The 21,183-nt window shown below is 39.1% G+C and overlaps 1 long non-coding RNA gene across 1 annotated transcript in view; it reads right to left on the bottom strand.

Moving 5' to 3' along the window:
- Nucleotides 1-452: 452 nt before the first annotated feature.
- The window catches only part of LOC122239500, a 38,625-nt gene continuing 17,894 nt past the window's right edge, over nucleotides 453-21,183 (bottom strand). Inside the window, exons 2-3 of the long non-coding RNA XR_006218690.1 lie at nucleotides 2,151-2,248; nucleotides 453-726 (exon numbers count right to left, since the gene is read on the bottom strand). This is a non-coding gene — a long non-coding RNA (uncharacterized LOC122239500). The remainder of the gene's footprint in view (nucleotides 727-2,150; nucleotides 2,249-21,183) is intronic.

Here is a 21,183-nt window from a genome sequence, read left to right as displayed (position 1 = left end):
TTTCTGCTTTGTGGGTGGAGACCTGATATTCTTGACAGTCTGTGGATTCCTCTGTCCTCCTGGAGAAAAGTAAGGGAAAGGGGGTGGTTTCTATAGCTGGGAAAGCCCAGAGTCTTCAGGGAAAGCATTGCACAGGTATCTTGGAATCCAGGATAAAGCTGTTTTATTCATGTCAACTGCCTTTGTGACCAATGCCAACTGTTCTAGTCTACAGGATCTGTGTGGGGAAGGTAAGGGGGCTGGACAGCAGGGTCATAGTGTTGAAGTCTATTCCTTCGGTTGGCTAAGGTTTTCTTTTTCAAGCAGGGGAAAAAGCCATCTTAATTTTGAGAACCACTAATGGTATGATCATTCTTATTTTTGGTGTGTACAAGTTACATACATACACATATATACATATACTATTATGTATTAGTTTCTGAAATCAATGTTATTTTTCTGATGTTAAGACAACTGGACTTCAATCACTCATTCTACCATTTCACAGGTGGAAAACAGATCATCACTCTCTTTTATGAAGCAGATGAACACTAACCTCCATTCCCCAACCCACGACTTTGCCCCTAGTTTGTTCTCTCACTCAGCTCAACTTTGTCTTGTCACTGTTTGGAATGGTGCTTAGGCTTTGTGAGATGCATTCCTCTCTCCAACTCATAAAGCATTAAAATAGAAGTTTTCCTTTGCTCCTTGGGCCATTCTCAAAGGGAAGCTTTTTAAATAGTCCTTCTACAGAAGTCACCAAAAAAAACAGAAAACAGGAAATTAAATGAATTACCAAGAAAGTCTGCATATGATTCTAACTTTGCTTTTCCAACTAACGAAGATAATATACCCTGAATATAACACAAAACTACAGAACAATAAAATAACTTCCATGGGTCACATTTTTGCCTATAATTTAGTATCAGGATTTATAATGCAAATATTATTTTTTTCTCTCAACACTTGAGGGAAGAAAGTGACATTTTCTTTTCTCTTAAAGAAACTAGGAATTTGTATTTTGTTTCTATCACTGGAATGAGCTTTTAAAAACTATCTTGTGACCCTGTTGAATAGATTCTAAGTGTCTGTGATTTTCAGAATAAAATGTACATAATAGCAAGAGCAAATAGAAATCTGTTTTAACCAAACCACAGTTATCCAAATGCTGCTGTTTGATCCAAACACGCCGTGTTTTTCAAAGCTACAGGCACGTGCACACACACTAACAACAAAATTCCCAATCCCACATAGATCTCAATTGGAAGCGTTTTGATTTATGGTAAAAGTAAGCCCCCAACCCCCTCACCCCAAACAGGGAATGATTCAAACCAGCATCTCAGGGAAAGGTAACTGATCAACTCTGAGACTTCTACTAACAAGTGTACTTCAGGGGATACCAAGGCCATTGCAGACTCCATCATGGGATTGGGGCCCTTTAGACACTAGTATCTCTGTCCACATTAGGAATCCTTCCATCAGCTGTGGAAGTCCACGGCAGTCTCCCCCATGCCTTTTCGAGCAAGCCCATTTATTACTTTCTGTTTATAGGCTGAGAGAAGCCCAGCACCAGCCTGTCATCAGCAGGCACATCCCTGCCTCCCGATCACCGGCTGTGCAGGAAAACAGGGCTAGGGGTGGGCAGAAAGCTAGGTTTTGCTATTACTTAAGACATGCATTGGGGAGGCTCCCTGAATCCACTGTCTTCCATTCCTAGAGCTCTCCTTGTATGGTGTCAAGTAAGTGTTGCCCTAGTATGGCCATCCAGAATTAAACATGACCAGCTTCATTAAAGAGTTTTCTACAAGAGAAGCTAACTTGGCTTTGCCAACTATGGTCACTAGATCCTTGACTAAAACTGTTTGTTGGATTCTACCCAGTCTAGGTTTTTTTCCAATAAGGAGATGGTCTTTTAACTCAGGACTTAATAACTAAAATAACTAAGATGGAGTTTGCCTACCAGTTGGAAAGAGAAATGTTCAGAGTTTTTCTAAACTATTAAAATAGCTCATGGGGTGGAATGCTATGTAGCAATGAAGAATCATATTCTAGGCCATATATATCATATATAGGCAATTTGTTGGCCTATGAAGATGTTTACGCTATATTACTGAGTATAATACACAACAGAAGTACAAAATGATCCACTGTATAAAAAGTAAATTACTTACATTCTGTAGCTCAGACTTCTTCTTAGCACCTTCCAGTTTCTAAGCTCTTTGGCTTCCCTGATTCTTCTTTCTCCCAGCCTGGGGACCCTTCATTTAATCTGGGAAGAAAGTTCAGGAAAGACAACTTATTATCACTGAGCCTTAGTCTTCCGGATATTTCATTCTTGGTGTATAAGCACCATTCTCGAATTCTTTAAAAAATAAAATCCTATTTCCCTTACACAGAGGGCTAATTCAAACCAAGGTTTTCTTAGCTCATTAATGAAGGAACTGGCAGCAAGACAAAAAGCTTGAAATTTTGAGAAACAGAGATTATATAGTTAGTGAGAAATGGAATCCTGAAATAAGATTATTAAAAAGATACTAAAAAAGCTAATGCCCTACACATAAGAGTTAGGTTTTATCTTCTTTATTTTCCAGCCTCCTCCCCAGCCCTTAAATATATCATCACACCTTATCATTTTTCTACAAGTGAATCTTTAACTTACCAGGGTTGTACAATGTCTGGTCCACAACCAAAGGGACATTCCCTGAGTGAGTCAGATAACGCTTCACAGACTTTCTAGAATGGTCACACAGTCATCATTTTTGTCCTATTTCCAAGTTTTAGTTTTTGCTGCATAATGATGTAAACTGGGTCCTGGGGGTTTAGACTTTAGAAATGCCAAAACTAAGATTTGATTCTTCTCAGCTTTTCTGACATAATAGTTCTTCCTTCCTAGATGTAGGAAAGAATACTCTTAAACTGTGCTGAGGAGAGCTAAGAACCAAACCCAAAGTCTCTGGAACTGGGGCTATTAATGGGTTGACAGGCACAGTGAACACTTAAAACAGGAGGATTAAGTGACTATTTTCTGAATGCTGAATGTAGACATTTCCGGCTCTTTTTTTCTCTCAGTCCCAGAATGATGACACTCAGTCCTTTGCCCTCTTGGAAGGATATAGGAAAGACAACTCTGGTTTAGTTGGCTAGTGCAAAGGTGGGTCTTTCCCAACAAATGGCTTACTCACCCTACAGTAAAGCTTAGGACTACCAAGCCCAACCTACATATTCACAGCTTTCAAACAGCCTTTTATCCCCCAACCCTTAATCATGGGTAGTTAAAGAATACCAGACATCTGAGGAAAGTCTCCACTTTGGAAGAAAGAGATGCAAACAAAGAAAAAGCAACTTGGAGGAAAGACAAAGAACACTTTTAGAGAAAGAAACCAATTATAGGCAATATATCAGAGAGCTAAGAAAAGATGCTGTATACATGAAAAAAGAATGGAACATTATGTGCTTCTTCTTCTCTCTTACACAAAGAAATATGCAGTGAACAAAAGACCTCCTGGAATTAAGATTGTGATAGCAAAGTGAAGAAGGAATGGAGATAGAGCTGAACTCTTGCCCTTAGAAAGTAAAGTAAGAAAACAAAGAAAATAGAAAATTAAGAGGATGTGTCTAAGAGACAAACAAGAATTCAACTACCAGGTCCAAAAGCCAAATAGCAAAAATTCCAGAAATCGAAAACAGAGAAAACGGAGGGAGGAAATTGCCAATGAAATAATTCAAGAAAATTTCCAAGGCCGAAATACAAGATTTTCCAGATTGGAAGGGCCTGCCTTGTGCTAGCACTAGAAGCCAGAAGGTAATAAGCAACACCTTTAGAATTCTAAACCTGGAATTTTCAATTTATCTACACTCTCATCAAATGTGGGCATAGACTAAAGGCATTTTTAAAGGTCTCAAAAAACTTACCGTCCATGCATCTTTTTTCCAGAATCTACTGGAGGATGTGCTATATCAAAAAGAAGAGATTAAACTCAGCAAGGGGAAGACTAAAGGAAAATAAAAAGATAAAGGTAACTGGAGAGCCAAGAGAATCTCCAGCCAAGAGACCGGAGAAAAACAGGGAATCTCCACAATGATGGCAAAGGGAGATCCCAAGATGACAAGATGACAACGTGTCACCAGCTGAGTACCACCAACCCAGAATGCCACAGTGTGTCTCAGGGGCCAAGCAGGCTGCTGAGACTATTATCTATGCCACCCTGTCACATCCTCAAAACAAGAGACTATAGCAAGCAGGAAGATAGGAGACTGGGAAGCAGGGAATATAATCATGAGAAAAGTAAAAGGAACTCCCAAGATGGTAACAGAGGGAAGTTCGAGATGACAGCTGAGTGGTGGCCTAAAGAGAAATATGTACATTTTAAAATACTATTTTCAGGGGCGCCTGGGTGGCTCAGTCGGTTGAGCATCCGACTTTGGCTCAGGTCATGATCTCACAGCTCACGGGTTCAAGCCCTGCTGTTGGGCTCTGTGCTGACCGCTCAGAGCCTGGAGCCTGCTTCGGATTCTGTGTCTCCTTCTGTCTCTGCTCCTTCCCCACTCATACTCTGTTCTCTCAAACATGAATAAACATTAAAAAAAATCCTATTTTCATAAAGTGAAAAGGACTTTAAAAAATTGGAAGAATGTAAAATAAAAGTCTTAACAGTGTATCTTTGAGTGGCAAGGTAATTGGTAACTACTGTCTTTGCTTTTCTGGGTTTTGCAGGGGGATATAAGGTGTTTATGCAATAAAAAAGACATTGACATCTCTCCAGAAGGAAGAAACTCTTACCCATTGGTAGTCACTCCTGACTCCTCCTCCCAGTGCTTGGAAACTATTAATCTAATTTCTGTCTCTATAGATTTTTCTATTCTGGATATTTCCTATTGATGAAATCATACACATATAACCTTTTGTGTCTGACTTCTTTCACTTAGCATTAATATTTTCAAAATACCTCCTTTTTCATCCATCCAGCAAGCATTGGCACTTCACTTTTTTAATGAGTAATATTCCATTGAGTGGATATACATTTTGTTTATCAATTCATCAGTTGATGGATATTTGGGCTGTTTTTACCTCTGGCTGTGATGAATAATGCTGCTATAAACATTTGTATAGAAGTTTTTATATGGACATATGTTTTTCAGTTCTCTTGAATAAATATCTAGCAAATTTGCTAGGCCATATGGACCTCTGTTTCACTTTTAAAAGAACTGCCAAACTGTTTTCCAAAGTAGCTGTATTATTTCACAATCCCACCAGCAATGTTTGAGGGTTCCATTTTCTCCACATTCTTGCCTACACTTGTTATTGTCTGTCTTTTTAATTATAGCCATCCTAGTGGATAAGTATTTAATTGGCTTCTGAGTTGCAATTTCCTAAAAACTAAAGATGCTGAGCATCTTCTTATGAGCTTATTGGCCATATGTATATAATCTTGGAGAGATGTCTATTGAAATAATTTTCCATTTTTATGATTTTTTAAATGTTTATTTTATTTTTGAGAGAGACAGAGTGTGAGTGGGGGAGGGGCAGAGAGAGAGAGAGAGAGAGACACAGAATGTGAAGCAGTTGCCAGGCTGAAATGTGAGGCTCGAACTCACGAACTGCGAGATCATGACCTGAGCCGAAGTCAGACACTCAACCGACTGAGCCACAAGGTGCCCCCATTATCCATTTTTAAATTGGATTTTTGTGCTTTTATTATTTGGTTTTAAGAGTACAGTGTGATTTTGAGGTTAGCCTCTTTGTATGAAGATGTAATAAAATTCTTAGCTATGTGGTTAAGGAAATATGAACTATTCTCACTTAGGCTTTCACTATTCTGTATCATTCACTGATCCTTTCCATTCTTTTTGTGTGTGTGTGTGTACAATGTTAAATGAAATTGGAATGACAGCTTTTTTTTAAATATATGAAATTTGTTGTCAAATTGGTTTCCATACAACACCCAGTGCTTATCCCAAAAGGTGCCCTCCCCAACACCCATCACCCACCCTCCCCTCCCTCCCACCCCCCATCAACCCTCAGTTTGTTCTCAGTTTTTAAGAGTCTCTTATGCTTTGGCTCTCTCCCACTCTAACCTCTTTTTTTTTTTTTTTCCTTCCCCTCTTCCATGGGTTTCTGTTAAGTTTCTCAGGATCCACATAAGAGTGAAAACATATGGCATCTGTCTTTCTCTGTATGGCTTATTTCACTTAGCATCACACTCTCCAGTTCCATCCACGTTGCTACAAAGGGCCATATTTCGTTCTTTCTCATTGCCATGTAGTACTCCATTGTGTATATAAACCACAATTTCTTTATCCGTTCATCACTTGATGGACATTTAGGCTCTTTCCATAATTTGGCTATTGTTGAGAGTGCTGCTATAAACATTGGGGTACAGGTGCCCCTATGCATCAGTACTCCTGTATCCCTTGGGTAAATTCCTAGCAGTGCTATTGCTGGGTCATAGGGTAGGTCTATTTTTAATTTTCTGAGGAACCACCACACTGCTTTCCAGAGCGGCTGCACCAATTTGCATTCCCACCAACAGCGCAAGAGGGTTCCCGTTTCTCCACATCCTCGCCAGCATCTATAGTCTCCTGATTTCTTCATTTTGGCCACTCTGACTGGCGTGAGGTGATATCTGAGTGTGGTTTTGATTTGTATTTCCCTGATGAGGAGCGACGTTGAGCATCTTTTCATGTGCCTGTTGGCCATCCGGATGTCTTCTTTAGAGAAGTGTCTATTCATGTTTTCTGCCCATTTCTTCACTGGGTTATTTGTTTTTTGGGTGTGGAGTTTGGTGAGCTCTTTATAGATTTTGGATACTAGCCCTTTGTCCGATATGTCATTTGCAAATATCTTTTCCCATTCCGTTGGTTGCCTTTTAGTTTTGTTGGTTGTTTCCTTTGCTGTGCAGAAGCTTTTTATCTTCATAAGGTCCCAGTAATTCACTTTTGCTTTTAATTCCCTTGCCTTTGGGGATGTGCCGAGTAAGAGATTGCTACGGCTGAGGTCAGAGAGGTCTTTTCCTGCTTTGTCCTCTAGGGTTTTGATGGTTTCCTGTCTCACATTCAGGTCCTTTATCCATTTTGAGTTTATTTTTGTGAATGGTGTGAGAAAGTGGTCTAGTTTCAGCCTTCTGCATGTTGCTGTCCAGTTCTCCCAGCACCATTTGTTAAAGAGACTGTCTTTTTTCCATTGGATGTTCTTTCCTGCTTTGTCAAAGATGAGTTGGCCATCCGTTTGTGGGTCTAGTTCTGGGGTTTCTATTCTATTCCATTGGTCTATGTGTCTGTTTTTATGCCAATACCATGCTGTCTTGATGATGACAGCTTTGTAGTAGAGGCTAAAGTCTGGGATTGTGATGCCTCCTGCTTTGGTCTTCTTCTTCAAAATTACTTTGGCTATTCGGGGCCTTTTGTGGTTCCATATGAATTTTAGGATTGCTTGTTCTAGTTTCGAGAAGAATGCTGATGCAATTTTGATTGGGATTGCATTGAATGTGTAGATAGCTTTGGGTAGTATTGACATTTTGACAATATTTATTCTTCCAACCCATGAGCATGGAATGTTTTTCCATTTCTTTATATCTTCAATTTCCTTCAAAAGCTTTCTATAGTTTTCAGCATACAGATCTTTTACATCTTAGGTTAGATTTATTCCTAGGTATTTTATGCTTCTTGGTGCAGTTGTGAATGGGATCAGTTTCTTTGCCTTTCTGTTGCTTCATTATTAGTGTATAAGAATGCAACTGATTTCTGTACATTGATTTTGTATCCTGCAACTTTGCTGAATTCATGTATCAGTTCTAGCAGACTTTTGGTGGAGTCTGTAGGATTTTCCATGTATAATATCATGTCATCTGCAAAAAGTGAAAGCTTAACTTCATCTTTGCCAATTTTGATGCCTTTGATTTCCTTTTGTTGTCTGATTGCTGATGCTAGCACTTCCAACACTACGTTAAACAACAGCGGTGAGAGTGGACATCCCTGTCGTGTTCCTGATCTCAGGGAAAAAGCTCTGTTTTTCCCCATTGAGGATGATGTTAGCTGTGGGCTTTTCATAAATGGCTTTTATGATGTTTAAGTATGTTCCTTCTATCCCGACTTTCTCGAGCGTTTTTATTAAGGATGCTGAATTTTGTCAAATGCTTTTTCTGCATTGATTGACAGGATCATATGGTTCTTATCTTTTCTTTTCTTAATGTGATGTATCACAATGATTGATTTGTGAATGTTGAACCAGCCCTGCATCCCAGGAATGAATCCCACTCGATCATGGTGAATAATTCTTTTTATAAGCTGTTGAATTTGATTTGCTAGTATCTTATTGAGAATTTTTGCATCCATATTCATCAAGGATATTGGCCTGTAGTTCTCTTTTTTTACTGGGTCTCTGTTTGATTTAGGAATCAAAGTAATACTGGCTTCATAGAATGAGTCTGGAAGTTTTCCTTCCCTTTCTATTTTTTGGAGCAGCTTGAGAAGGATAGGTATTATCTCTGCTTTAAATGTCTGGTAGAATTCCCCAGGGAAGCCATCTGGCCCAGGACTCTTATTTGTTGGGAGATTTTTGATAACTAATTCAATTTCTTTGCTGGTTATGGGTCTGTTGAAGCTTTCTATTTCCTCCAGTTCGAGTTTTGGAAATGTGTGGGTGTTTAGGAATTTGTCCATTTCTTCCAGGTTGTCCAGTTTGTTGGCATATAGTTTTTCATAGTATTCCCTGATAATTGCTTGTATTTCTGAGGGATTGGTTGTAATAATTCCATTCTCATTCATGATTTTATCTATTTGGGTCATCTTCCTTTTCTTTTTGAGAAGCCTGGCTAGAGGTTTATCAATTTTGTTTATTTTTTCAAAAAACCAACTCTTGGTTTCGTTGATCTGCTCTACAGTTTTTTTTAGATTCTATATTGTTTATTTCTGCTCTAATCTTTATTATTTCTCTTCTTCTGCTGGGTTTAGGCTGTCTTTGCTGTTCTGCTTCTATTTCCTTTAGGTGTTCTGTTAGATTTTGTATTTGGGATTTTTCTTGTTTCTTGAGATAGGCCTGGATTGTAATGTATTTTCCTGTCAGAACTGCCTTCACTGCATCCCAAAGCGTTTGGACTGTTGTATTTTCATTTTCGTTTGTTTCCATATATTTTTTTAATTTCTTCTCTAATTGCCTGGTTGACCCATTCATTCGTTAGTAGGGTGTTCTTTAACCTCCATGCTTTTGGAGGTTTTCCAGACTTTTTCCTGTGGTTGACTTCAAGCTTCATAGCATTGTGGTCTGAAAGTATGCATGGTATGATCTCAATTCTTGTATACTTATGAAGGGCTGTTTTGTGACCCAGTATGTGAACTATTTTGGAGAATGTTCCATGTGCACTCGAGAAGAAGGTATATTCTGTTGTTTTGGGATGCAGGGTTCTAAATATATCTGTCAAGTCCATCTGATCCAATGTATCATTCAGGGCCCTTGTTTCTTTATTGACCGTGTGTCTAGATGATCTATCCATTGCTGTGAGTGGGGTGTTAAAGTCCCCTGCAATTACCACATTCTTATCAATAAGGTTGCTTATATTTGTAATTGTTTTATATATTTGGGGGCTCCCGTATTCGGCGCATAGACATTTATAACTGTTAGCTCTTCCTGATGGATAGACCCTGTAATTATTATATAATGCCCTTCTTCATCTGTTACAGCCTTTAATTTAAAATCTAGTTTGTCTGATATAAGTATGGCTACTCCAGCTCTCTTTTGACTTCCAGTAGCATGATAAATAGTTCTCCATCCCCTCACTTTCAATCTGAAGGTGTCCTCAGGTCTAAAATGAGTGTCTCGTAGACAGCAAATAGATGGGTCTTGTTTTTTTATCCATTCTGATACCCTATGTGTTTTGGTTGGCGCATTTAGTCCATTTACATTCAGTGTTATTATAGAAAGATATGAGTTTAGAGTCATTGTGATGTCTGTAGGTTTCATGCTTGTAGCGATGTCTCTGGTACTTTGTCTCACAGGATCCCCGTTAGGATCTCTTGTAGGGCTGGTTTAGTGGTGACGAATTCCTTCAGTTTTTGTTGGGAAGACCTTTATCTCTTCTTCTATTCTAAATGACAGATTTGTGGGATAAAGGATTCTCAGCTGCGTATTTTTTCTGTTCTTCACATTGAAGATTTCCTGCCATTCCTTTCTGGCCTGCCAAGTTTCAGTAGAGAGATCCGTCACGAGTCTTATCAGTCTCCCTTTATATGTTAGAGCACGTTTATCCCTAGCTGCTTTCAGAATTTTCTCTTTATCCTTGTATTTTGCCAGTTTCACTATGATGTCCTGCAGAAGACCGATTCAAGTTACGTCTGAAGGGAGTTCTCTGTGCCTCTTGGATTTCAATGCCTTTTTCCTTCCCCAGATCAGGGAAGTTCTCAGCTATGATTTCTTCAAGTACCCCTTCAGCACCTTTCCCTCTGTCTTCCTCCTCTGGAATACCAATTATGCGTAGATTATTTCTCTTTAGTGCATCACTTGGTTCTCTAATTTTCCGCTCATACTCCTGGATTTTTTTTATCTCTCTTTTTCTCAGCTTCCTCTTTTTCCATAATTTTATCTTCTAGTTCACCTATTCTCTCCTCTGCCTCTTCAATCCGAGCTGTGGTTGTCTCCATTTTATTTTGCAGCTCATTAATAGCATTTTTTAGCTCCTCCTGGCTGTTCCTTAGTCCCTTGATCTCTGTAGCAATAGATTCTCTGCTGTCCTCTATACTGTTTTCAAGCCCAGAGATTAATTTTATGACTATTATTCTAAATTCACTTTCTGTTATATTGTTTAAATCCTTTTTGATCAGTTTGTTAGCTGTGGTTTTTCCTAGAGATTCTTTTGAGGGGAATTCTTCCATTTTGTCATTTTGGATAGTCCCTGGAGTGGTGCAGAACTGCGGGGCACTTCCCCTGTGCTTTCTTGAATAACTTGCATTGGTGGGCGGGGCTGCAGTCCGACCTGATGTCTGTCCCCAGCCCACTGCTGGGGCCACAATCAGACTGGTGTGTGCCTTATCTTCCCCTTTCCTAGGGGCGGGATTCACTGTGGGGTGGCGTGGCCCATCTGGGCTACTTGCACACTGCCAGGCTTGTGGTGCTGGGGACCTGGCGTATTAGCTGGGGTGGGTAGGCAAGGTGCACGGGGGCAGGAGTGGCAGGCTTAGCTCGCTTCTCCTTAGGTGATCCACTTCAGGAGGGGCCCTGTGGCAGCGGGAGGGAGTCAGACCCACTGCTGGAGGGTTGGCTCCGCAGAAGCACAGCGTTGGGTGTTTGCACGGAGCAAGCAAGTTCCCTGGCAGGAACTGGTTCCCTTTGGGATTTTGGCTGGGAGATGGGTGAAGGAGATGGCGCTGGCGAGCACCTTTGTTCCCCACCAAACTGAGCTCTGTCATCCCGGGGCTCAGCAACTCTTCCTCCCTTTGTCCTCCAGCCTTCCCGCTCTCTGAGCAGAGCTGTTAACTTATGACCTCCCAGATGCTAAGTCCTGCTTGCTGTCGGAACACACTCCGTCCGGCCCCTCCGCTTTTGCAAGCCAGACTCTGGGGCTCTGCTTGGCCAGCAGGCTGCCCCTCCACCCCAGCTCCCTCCCGCCAGTCCGTGGAGCTCGCACCACCTCTCTGCCCTTCCTACCCTCTTCCGTGGGCCTTTCATCTATGCTTGTCTCCGGAGAATCCGTTATGCTAGTCTTCTGGTGGTTTCCTGGGCTATTTAGGCAGGTGTGGGTGGAATCTAAGTGATCAGCAGGACCTGGTGAGCCCAGCGTCCTCCTACGCCACCATCTTCCTCAAGAAAAAAAACGGAATGACAGCGTTTTAAAAAGTTTTTTTTTTTAAGTTTATTTATTTGAGAGAGACAGAGACAGTTTGAGTGGGGGAGGGCAGAGAGAGAGGGAGAGAGAGAGAATCCCAAGCAAGCTCTGCTCTGACAGTGCAGAGCCTAACGTGGGGCTCAAAGTCATAAAACTGTTAGATCATGACCTGAACCAAAACTAAGAGTCGTACACTTAACCGACTGAGCCATCCAGGCACCCCAAAATGCCAGCTTTTTAAAATATCAGAATCTTTAATAATAATTATGGAGAACTGTCTCTTATCTGTATTAAATTCCTAAAAGTTTTCATTTTTAAAAATTCCAAAATGAAATTAGCTGGGTTTTTTTCTGATTATAAAGTAAGTCTGTGTTTATAGTTTTTTTAAAAAAATCAAGACTTCCAATATCCATTTCTGCATGTAAGGAGCTTGGAAGTCACCACTGTTCTCACAAGTAAAAAGCTGAACTGACTGAAAAATCAGTAACTCTTCTAGGATCTATAAGGGAGGAAAGGTCACAGGGCAAACTGCTGCCCCCAAGATCAGAGAGATAGGCAAATTTAGGGAGCCACATCTTACATGTATAGAATCTCATATATAGAAATCACTGAGAAAACTGGTGCCAGGCTAGAGAAACTTGAACTATTATTAACATGTAACAGGAAGATCAGTGTGGATAATTCTAAGAATTAAAAACCCCCGGGGACCCAGTCATGGGGGGCCTCCACAATTTTGTGAGATTTACCTCTGGGTGGCTTGAGCAGGTTCTGACAGTAAATACTAGAGAAAAAAAAAATCTCCTTGTGCTTCTAGCAGGGGGAGGAGAAAAGGAATTATTTGGAAATATGCCAGATTACCCTGTTCTTTTCATAAGATCTATCCTCAGGAGAAACTAATTAAGCAGAGCCTAAGCTGCTGGGATATAATCAGAGCTTTGTTGACCTGGGGAAGGGAAATACCCAACTCCAGCTCACTCTAGCCAGGATGTCTCACTTAAGGGGGAAGAAAAAAACCCTTAAGAAATATAGGTGAAGTTCCCAGTCCAAAGGCATAGCCTCACTGAAAGACTGAGCCCTAACACAAGGACTATACAACACCTCCCCTGCCCCACACCTCACCACATTACTTATGCCTATTTAGTGTAGTTGCTCTTACCTAGTGCATCATGTCCATTTATCAACAAAAATTCATGAGGCATAGCAAAAAAACACAATTTGAAGAGACAAAGCAAATATCACAAGCAGACATGGAGGAGATGTTATAATTATCAGATCAGGAATTTAAAATAACTATGATTAATATGCTAAGGTATCCAAAGGATAGAGCAGAGAGCATGAAAGAATAGATGGGCAATGTACAAAGAACCGAAAGGAATGTAAGAAATCAAAAACGCTGTGATGGAAATGAAGAAAGCTTCTGATGCGCTGATTAGAATAGTAGATGGGCAAGCCTGGGGACAGAATTTATGAGCTTGAATATATCTCAATAGTTTTGGAAGACTCCAAAACTGAAAAGTGAAGAGAACAAAAACTGGGTAAAATAGAACAGAATACTCAAGAACACCTAGAAAAAAATTATAGCATATGCATAATGGGAATACCAGAGAGAGAAGAAAGAGAGAAAGGAACAGAAAAAATATTTGAAAAAAAAAATTGAGAATTTACCCCAAATTAATGCCAGACACCAAACTACAGATTCTGGAAGCTGAGAAAATACCAAGCAGCATAAATACAAACAAACAAACAAAAACCACACCTATGCATATCATTTTCAAACTTCAGAAAATCAAAGATAAAGAGAAAATCATGAAAGAAGTTAGAGGTTAAAAAATACCTTACTTACTAGAGGACTTCATGCAAACAAGAAAAGAGTGGAGTGAGATATTTAAAATATTGACAGGAAAAACCCCCACCAATCTAGAATTTTGCACCTTGCAAATTTATCCTTCAAAAGTGAAGACGAAATAAAGACTTTCTCAAACAAAAATTTAGAGAATCTGTTGCCAGTGAACCTGCTTTACAAGAAATGTTGTTTTTAGAGTGAAGAAGTGATATGTCAGAAACTCAGATCTACATAAAGAAAGAAAGAGCACCAAAGAAGGAATAAGTAAAGGTAAAACAAAACTTTGATTTTCTTATTCTTAAATGATCTGATAGGGAACAGTTTATTCAAAATAATAGCAACAACATACTCAATTATGTATGCTTATGTATACGTCTTATATATGTACATATATGCATGCTTATATATTTTTTTATATAGTGAAATAAATGACAGTAATAATACAAGGGATGGGAGGGAGAAATGAGGATGATTTTGTCATTATAAGCTGTTTATAATACCCACAAAACAGTAAAGTGTTATTTAAAAGTGAACTCGGATTAGTTGTAAATGTATATTGCAAACTCTAGAATAGTCACGTAAAAAGTAAAACAAAAACAAAAATAACAAGTATAATATGCTAAGAAAGGAGAGAAAATGGAATCATATAAAATGCTCAATTAAAACCAACAAAGGAGAAAAAAAATGGAAGACAAAAACAGTAACAAAGAACATGGGCAACAAATGGAAAACAGTAACCGATATGGTAGATATCAATCCAACTATATCAGTAATCACTCTGAATGTCAATGGTCTAAATGTGCCAATTAAAAGAAACTGCCAGAGTACATAAAAAAAACAAGACCCAACTATATGTTATGTACAAGAAACCCACTTTAAATATTAAGAGAGAGAGAGAGAGAGAGAGAGAAAGAGACAAACTATAAAGCAGCCTCTTAACTAATGATAATAAATTGAGGGTTGCTGGAGGGGAGTGGCTGGAGGGATGGGTTAAATGCATGATGGGTATTGACGGCACTTGTGAAAAGCACTGGGTATTGTATGTAAGTGATTAATCACCAAATTGTACACCTGAAACTAATATTACACTGTATGTTAAGTGGAATTTAAATAAAAACTTGGAAGAAAAAGTAAATATAGCAACACATATAAGATACAAAGCAAATGGACAGAGAAGACATAGCATATTAACATTTCAAAGCTTCAAAAGAAGGCAGGAGTAGCTATATTAATTTCAGACAGAGGAGACTTGAAAGCAAGCAAAATTATTAGGGATAAAGAAGGGCATTACATAATGATACAGGAATAAATTCTTTAAGCAAATTTAATAACCTTTAACATGTATGTGTCTAATAACAAAGCTTCAAAGCTGATAGAACTGCAAAGACAAACAGATGAATTCATTATCATAACTGAAGACTTCAACACTCCTGTAGCAGAAAGGGACAGACAGAGTGGGCAGAGAATCAGCAAGGACATAGTGAACTCAACAACACCACCAATCAACTGGATATAATTGACATCTATGGACTAGTTCATCCAATAACAGCAGAAAACACATTCTCAAGCTCACATGGAACATTCACCAAAACAGACTACATTATGGGCCATAAAACACATTTTAATAAACTTAAAAGAATAGAAATAATACAATACCTTAGACCACAATGGAATTAAACTGGAAATCAATAACAGAAAGATAAGCTAGATATCAGTAACATGAGTAGACAGTAAACAATACACTTCTTTTTTTTTTCTTTAACGTTTTTTTTTTTATTTTTGAGACAGAGAGAGACAGAGCATGAACCGGTGAGGGGCAGAGAGGGAGGGAGACACAGAATTGGAAGCAGGCTCCAGGCCCTGAGCCATCAGCCCAGAGCCCGACGCGGGGCTTGAACTCACGGACCGCGAGATCATGACCTGAGCTGAAGTCGGACGCTTAACTGACTGAGCCATCCAGGCGCCCCAACAATACACTTCTAAACAACATATGGGCCAAAGAAGAAATTTCAAGAGAAATTTTAAAATATTTTGAACCAAATGAAAATGAAAGCAACTTATCAAATTTTGTGGGATGCAGCAGAAGCAGTGCTTAGAGAGAAATTTATAGCACTGGCGCCCAGGTGGCTCAGTTGGTGCATGTCCAACTTTGGCTCAGGGCATGATCTTGCGGTTCATGAGTTAGAGTCCTACATCAGGTTTGCTGCTGTTACTGCTAAGCCTGCTTTGGATCCTCTGTTTCTCTTTCTCTCTCTCTCTCTCTTTCTCTCCCCCCTCCCCACCACTCATGCTCATGCTTTCTCAAAAATAAACCTTTTTTAAAAAAAAGAAAAAGACAGCATGGTATTGGCACAAAAACAGACACATAGACCAACGGAATAGAATAGAAACCCCAGAACTAGACCCACAAACGGATGGCCAACTCATCTTTGACAAAGCAGGAAAGAACATCCAATGGAAAAAAGACAGTCTCTTTAACAAATGGTGCTGGGAGAACTGGACAGCAACATGCAGAAGGTTGAAACTAGACCACTTTCTCACACCATTCACAAAAATAAACTCAAAATGGATAAAGGACCTGAATGTGAGACAGGAAACCATCAAAACCCTAGAGGACAAAGCAGGAAAAGACCTCTCTGACCTCAGCCATAGCAATTTCTTGCTGGACACATCCCCAAAGGCAAGGGAATTAAAAGCAAAAGTGAATTACTGGGACCTTATGAAGATAAAAAGCTTCTGCACAGCAAAGGAAACAACCAACAAAACTAAAAGGCAACCAACGGAATGGGAAAAGATATTTGCAAATGACATATCGGACAAAGGGCTAGTATCCAAAATCTATAAAGAGCTCACCAAACTCCACACCCAAAAAACAAATAACCCAGTGAAGAAATGGGCAGAAAACATGAATAGACACTTCTCTAAAGAAGACATCCGGATGGCCAACAGGCACATGAAAAGATGCTCAACGTCGCCCCTCATCAGGGAAATACAAATCAAAACCACACTCAGATATCACCTCACGCCAGTCAGAGTGGCCAAAATGAAGAAATCAGGAGACTATAGATGCTGGCGAGGATGTGGAGAAACGGGAACCCTCTTGCGCTGTTGGTGGGAATGCAAATTGGTGCAGCCGCTCTGGAAAGCAGTGTGGTGGTTCCTCAGAAAATTAAAAATAGACCTACCCTATGACCCAGCAATAGCACTGCTAGGAATTTACCCAAGGGATACAGGAGTACTGATGCATAGGGGCACCTGTACCCCAATGTTTATAGCAGCACTCTCAACAATAGCCAAATTATGGAAAGAGCCTAAATGTCCATCAAGTGATGAACGGATAAAGAAATTGTGGTTTATATACACAATGGAGTACTACATGGCAATGAGAAAGAACGAAATATGGCCCTTTGTAGCAACGTGGATGGAACTGGAGAGTGTGATGCTAAGTGAAATAAGCCATACAGAGAAAGACAGATGCCATATGTTTTCACTCTTATGTGGATCCTGAGAAACTTAACAGAAACCCATGGAAGAGGGGAAGGAAAAAAAAAAAAAAAGAGGTTAGAGTGGGAGAGAGCCAAAGCATAAGAGACTCTTAAAAACTGAGAACAAACTGAGGGTTGATGGGGGGTGGGAGGGAGGGGAGGGTGGGTGATGGGTGTTGGGGAGGGCACCTTTTGGGATAAGCACTGGGTGTTGTATGGAAACCAATTTGACAATAAATTTCATATATTGAAAAAAAAAAAAATAAATAAATAAATAAATAAATAAAAAGTAAATCAATAATCAAAGTTTCCACCTTAGGAAGTTAAAAAAGAAGAGCAAATTAAATCCAAAGTAAGCAGAAGAAAATAAAAATTAGAGCAGACACCAATAAAATACAAAACAGGAATTAAATAAAGAAAAATCAACAAAGCCCAAAGTAGTTCTTTGAAAAAATCAGTAAAATTGGTAAGCTCTACCCAGGCTAAGTAAGAAAAGAGAGAGAGGGGACACAAACTACAAATATCCGAAATGAAAGAGGGGACATCACTACAAATCCCACAGACGCTTAAAAGATAAAAAATAATACCATGTACAGCTCTATTCCTTCAAATTTGATAGCCTGGATAAAATGGACCAATTCCTTGAGAGACACAATTTTCCAAAACTCACACATACACAAAAATAAACAATATGAATGGGTTGGTGTGGGGAATAAGCTTAGGAATTCCCTGAGCTTGCACTGATGGATTAATAAGGCATAAAGAATTAGAAAGCCATAGGATGAACACACCCAATTTGGGTAAACAAGATGAGGTAAATAAGATTAGGTAAAGGGGACAAAGGCCCCCAGTATAGGACAAAGGTATAGGACAATAGCAGAAAGTTGCTTTCACAGGAAGGAAGAACCAAATTAGATAAACAGGTAAATAGGGCTATAGACCACAGCTGGGAGCTGAGTGAAGTTGCCCAGAGTGGAGCTAATTAGCAAAAGAAAGATGCCTTGTTGACCCTGAGGTAGCATGCTCTGTCTTTCTTGTTCCCTAAGCCAGTTTAGGTAAACAGAGGTGGGGCCTCATGTCTGCTGTAAACAACCATCTGCCCAGCACCAGGATTTTGTTTTGTATTGACCCAGACCCCTAACACTGCATATCTTCAAAACCCCCTTTCCCCCATGCTCATGAGTTAGTGTTCACAGTTTCATTGTCTCTTTATGCATGTCCATCATGCTTGTAAGCCTTCTGATCTTAATAAAAACGGAGCAAGGACTCTTATTCGGGGCTTTTATCTCCTCCAGAACATTAGCCTCTCTCACATTTTCAATACTGTGTCCCACTCTCTTGCTGGACAAGAGAGAACTCCAGGTTGGTGTCTATAAAGAAATGTAGTAAAAATAATGACCTACCAAACTGAAAAGTAGTAGATCCAGAAAGTTCACTAGGGAATTCAACCAAACAGTTAAGGAAGAATTATGCCAATTTCCTACAATCTCAGTCAGAGGACAGAAGTAGAGGGAATACTTCCTAACTCAAGTCAGTGAGGCCAGTACTACCCTAATACCAAAACCAGACAAACACATTACAATAAAAGAGAACCAGAGACGAATATCTCTCATAAACATAGATGCAAACGTCCTCAACAAAACAATAGCAAATCAAATTCAACAATGTATAGAAAGAATTATACACCATAACCAATTGGGATTTATTCCAGGTATACAGGACTGGTTCAGTGTTCAAAATTAATTAAATAATCCATCACATCAATAGGCTACAGAAGAAAAATTATTTGATCACAATCAGTAGATGCATAAGAAGCATTTGACAAAATCTGAAATTACAATGTGTCAATGTAGGATTATTAATTTTAACAAATGTTCTAGTATTGTCAGAGATGGTGATAATGGAAAGGTGAGGCTGTGTGGGGGCAGGGGATATATAGGAAATCTCTACACTTTCCTTTTAATTCTGCTATGAACTTAAAATTGCAGTGAATGAAATAGTCTTAAAAAACTCAAACAAAACAAAAGTGACAATCAGTTGTAATTTCACCTCATAAGCAGAACAACTGCTAATGTTTGCCAGGTATTATTCAAACTTTCTTTGCTGTATGTGTACGTACACACACACACACACACATATACAGACAAACACACAATTAAAATGGGAATATGTTATGCATGGTTTTTCGCTACTTGCTTTTTTATTCAAAACTATTGTAGTCACAAATAATACAAATCTGTACCTTATTTTTTAATGATTGCATATTTTCCATATGTGGGGAATGTACCACAGTCTGTTTTAACCATCTACTAAAAGATACACTGCATCCATGTATGTATATGTGCATATCAGTATGCATATGTATATATTTGTCTGATTATATTATAAATTCCTAGAAATGAGATTAATGGGTGAAAGGCAATGTCCATGTACCATTTTGATGCATAGTGCCAAATTTCCTACAAAAAAGTTGTATCAATTTATACATCTAACACTATTAACAAGAGTATTCACTTTTCCAACACTAGACACTGTCAATCTTTTTAATCTTTGCCAGTCTTTTAGGCAAAGAAGAAATATCTCTTCTCCAGAGAATGCTTATTATTATTTTTAAATGCCAGTATAATTAACATACAGTGTTATATTAGTTTCAGGTGTACAATATAGTGATTCAACAACCCTATACATTATTCAGTGCTCATCACAATAAGCATATGCTTTAGTGTTTATTTATTTGTGAGAGACAGAGAGCAAGCAGGTGAGGAGCTAAAAGAGAGGGAGACACAGAATCTGAAGCAGGGTCCAGGTCTGAGCTATCAGCACAGATCCCAATGCAGGGCTTGAACTCCCAAACCATGAGATCATGACTTGAGCTGAAGTCTGATGCCTAATCAACTGAGCCACCCAGGAGCCCATAAGTGTACTCTTAATCCCCATCACCTATTTCACCCATCTTCCACACCACCTCCCCTCTGGTAACCACCATTTTTCTCTGTATTCAAGAGTCTGGTTTTTTGTCTCTTTTTTCTTTGCTCATTTGTTTTATTAAAATGCCAAAAGAGTGAAATCATATGGTAATTTGTCTTTCTTTGACTTCTTTAACTTAGCATTATACTCTCTAGATATACCCATGTTGTTGCAAATGGAAAGACTTAATTCTTTCTTATGGCTAACATTCTATTGTATATATGTACCATAACTTCTTTACCCATTCATCAACCAGTGGACACTTGGGCTGCTTCCAGATCTTGGCTATTGTAAAGAGAGCTGCAATAAACATAGTAGTACATTTTGAATTGGTGTTTTTGTTTTCTCTGGGTGAACACCCAGTACTGGAATTACTGGTGGTAATTATGGTACTTCTATTATTAATTTTCTTTAGAAAAAAAGTTTTAAATTTACTTTTTAGTAATCATTACACCCAACATGAGGCTAGAACTCACAACCCCGGGATCGAGTTACACATTACTTCAACTGAGTCATCCAGGCACCCCTCTATTTTTAATTTTTTGAGGAACCTCCATACTGTTTTCCAGAGTGGCTGCACCAGTTTGCATTCCCACCAACAGTGCAAGAGGGTTTCTTTTTCTCTACATCCTCTACAACATTTGTTCTTGTGTTGTTGAGTTTAGCCATTCCAACAGGTGTGAGGTGATACCACATTGTGTTTTTGATTGGCATTTCTCTGATGGTGAATGATGTTGAGCACCTTTTCATGTGAATGTTGGCCATCTGTAGGTCTTCTTTGGAGAAATATTTGTCATGTTCTCTCCCCATTTTTAATTGGATTATTTGTTTTTTTGTGTGTTGAGTTGCATAAGTTCTTTATATATTTTGGATACTAACTCTGTATCAGATATATCATTTGCAAATAGCTTCTCCCATTCTGTAGGTTGCCTTTTAGTTTTGTTCATTATTTCCTTTGCTGTGCTGAAACTTCTTATTTTATTTTATTTTTAATATTTATTTTTGAGAGAGACACAGAGTACAAGTGGTGGAGGGGCAGAAAGAGAGGGAGACACAGAATCCAAAGCAGGCTCCAGGCTCTGGTCAGCACAGAGCC

Source organism: Panthera tigris, chromosome A1, assembly GCF_018350195.1.
Source record: "Panthera tigris isolate Pti1 chromosome A1, P.tigris_Pti1_mat1.1, whole genome shotgun sequence".
NCBI lineage: Eukaryota > Metazoa > Chordata > Mammalia > Carnivora > Felidae > Panthera > Panthera tigris.
Note: the sequence above shows the minus strand (reverse complement) of the source record. Positions and strands in the feature narration are given on the sequence as shown.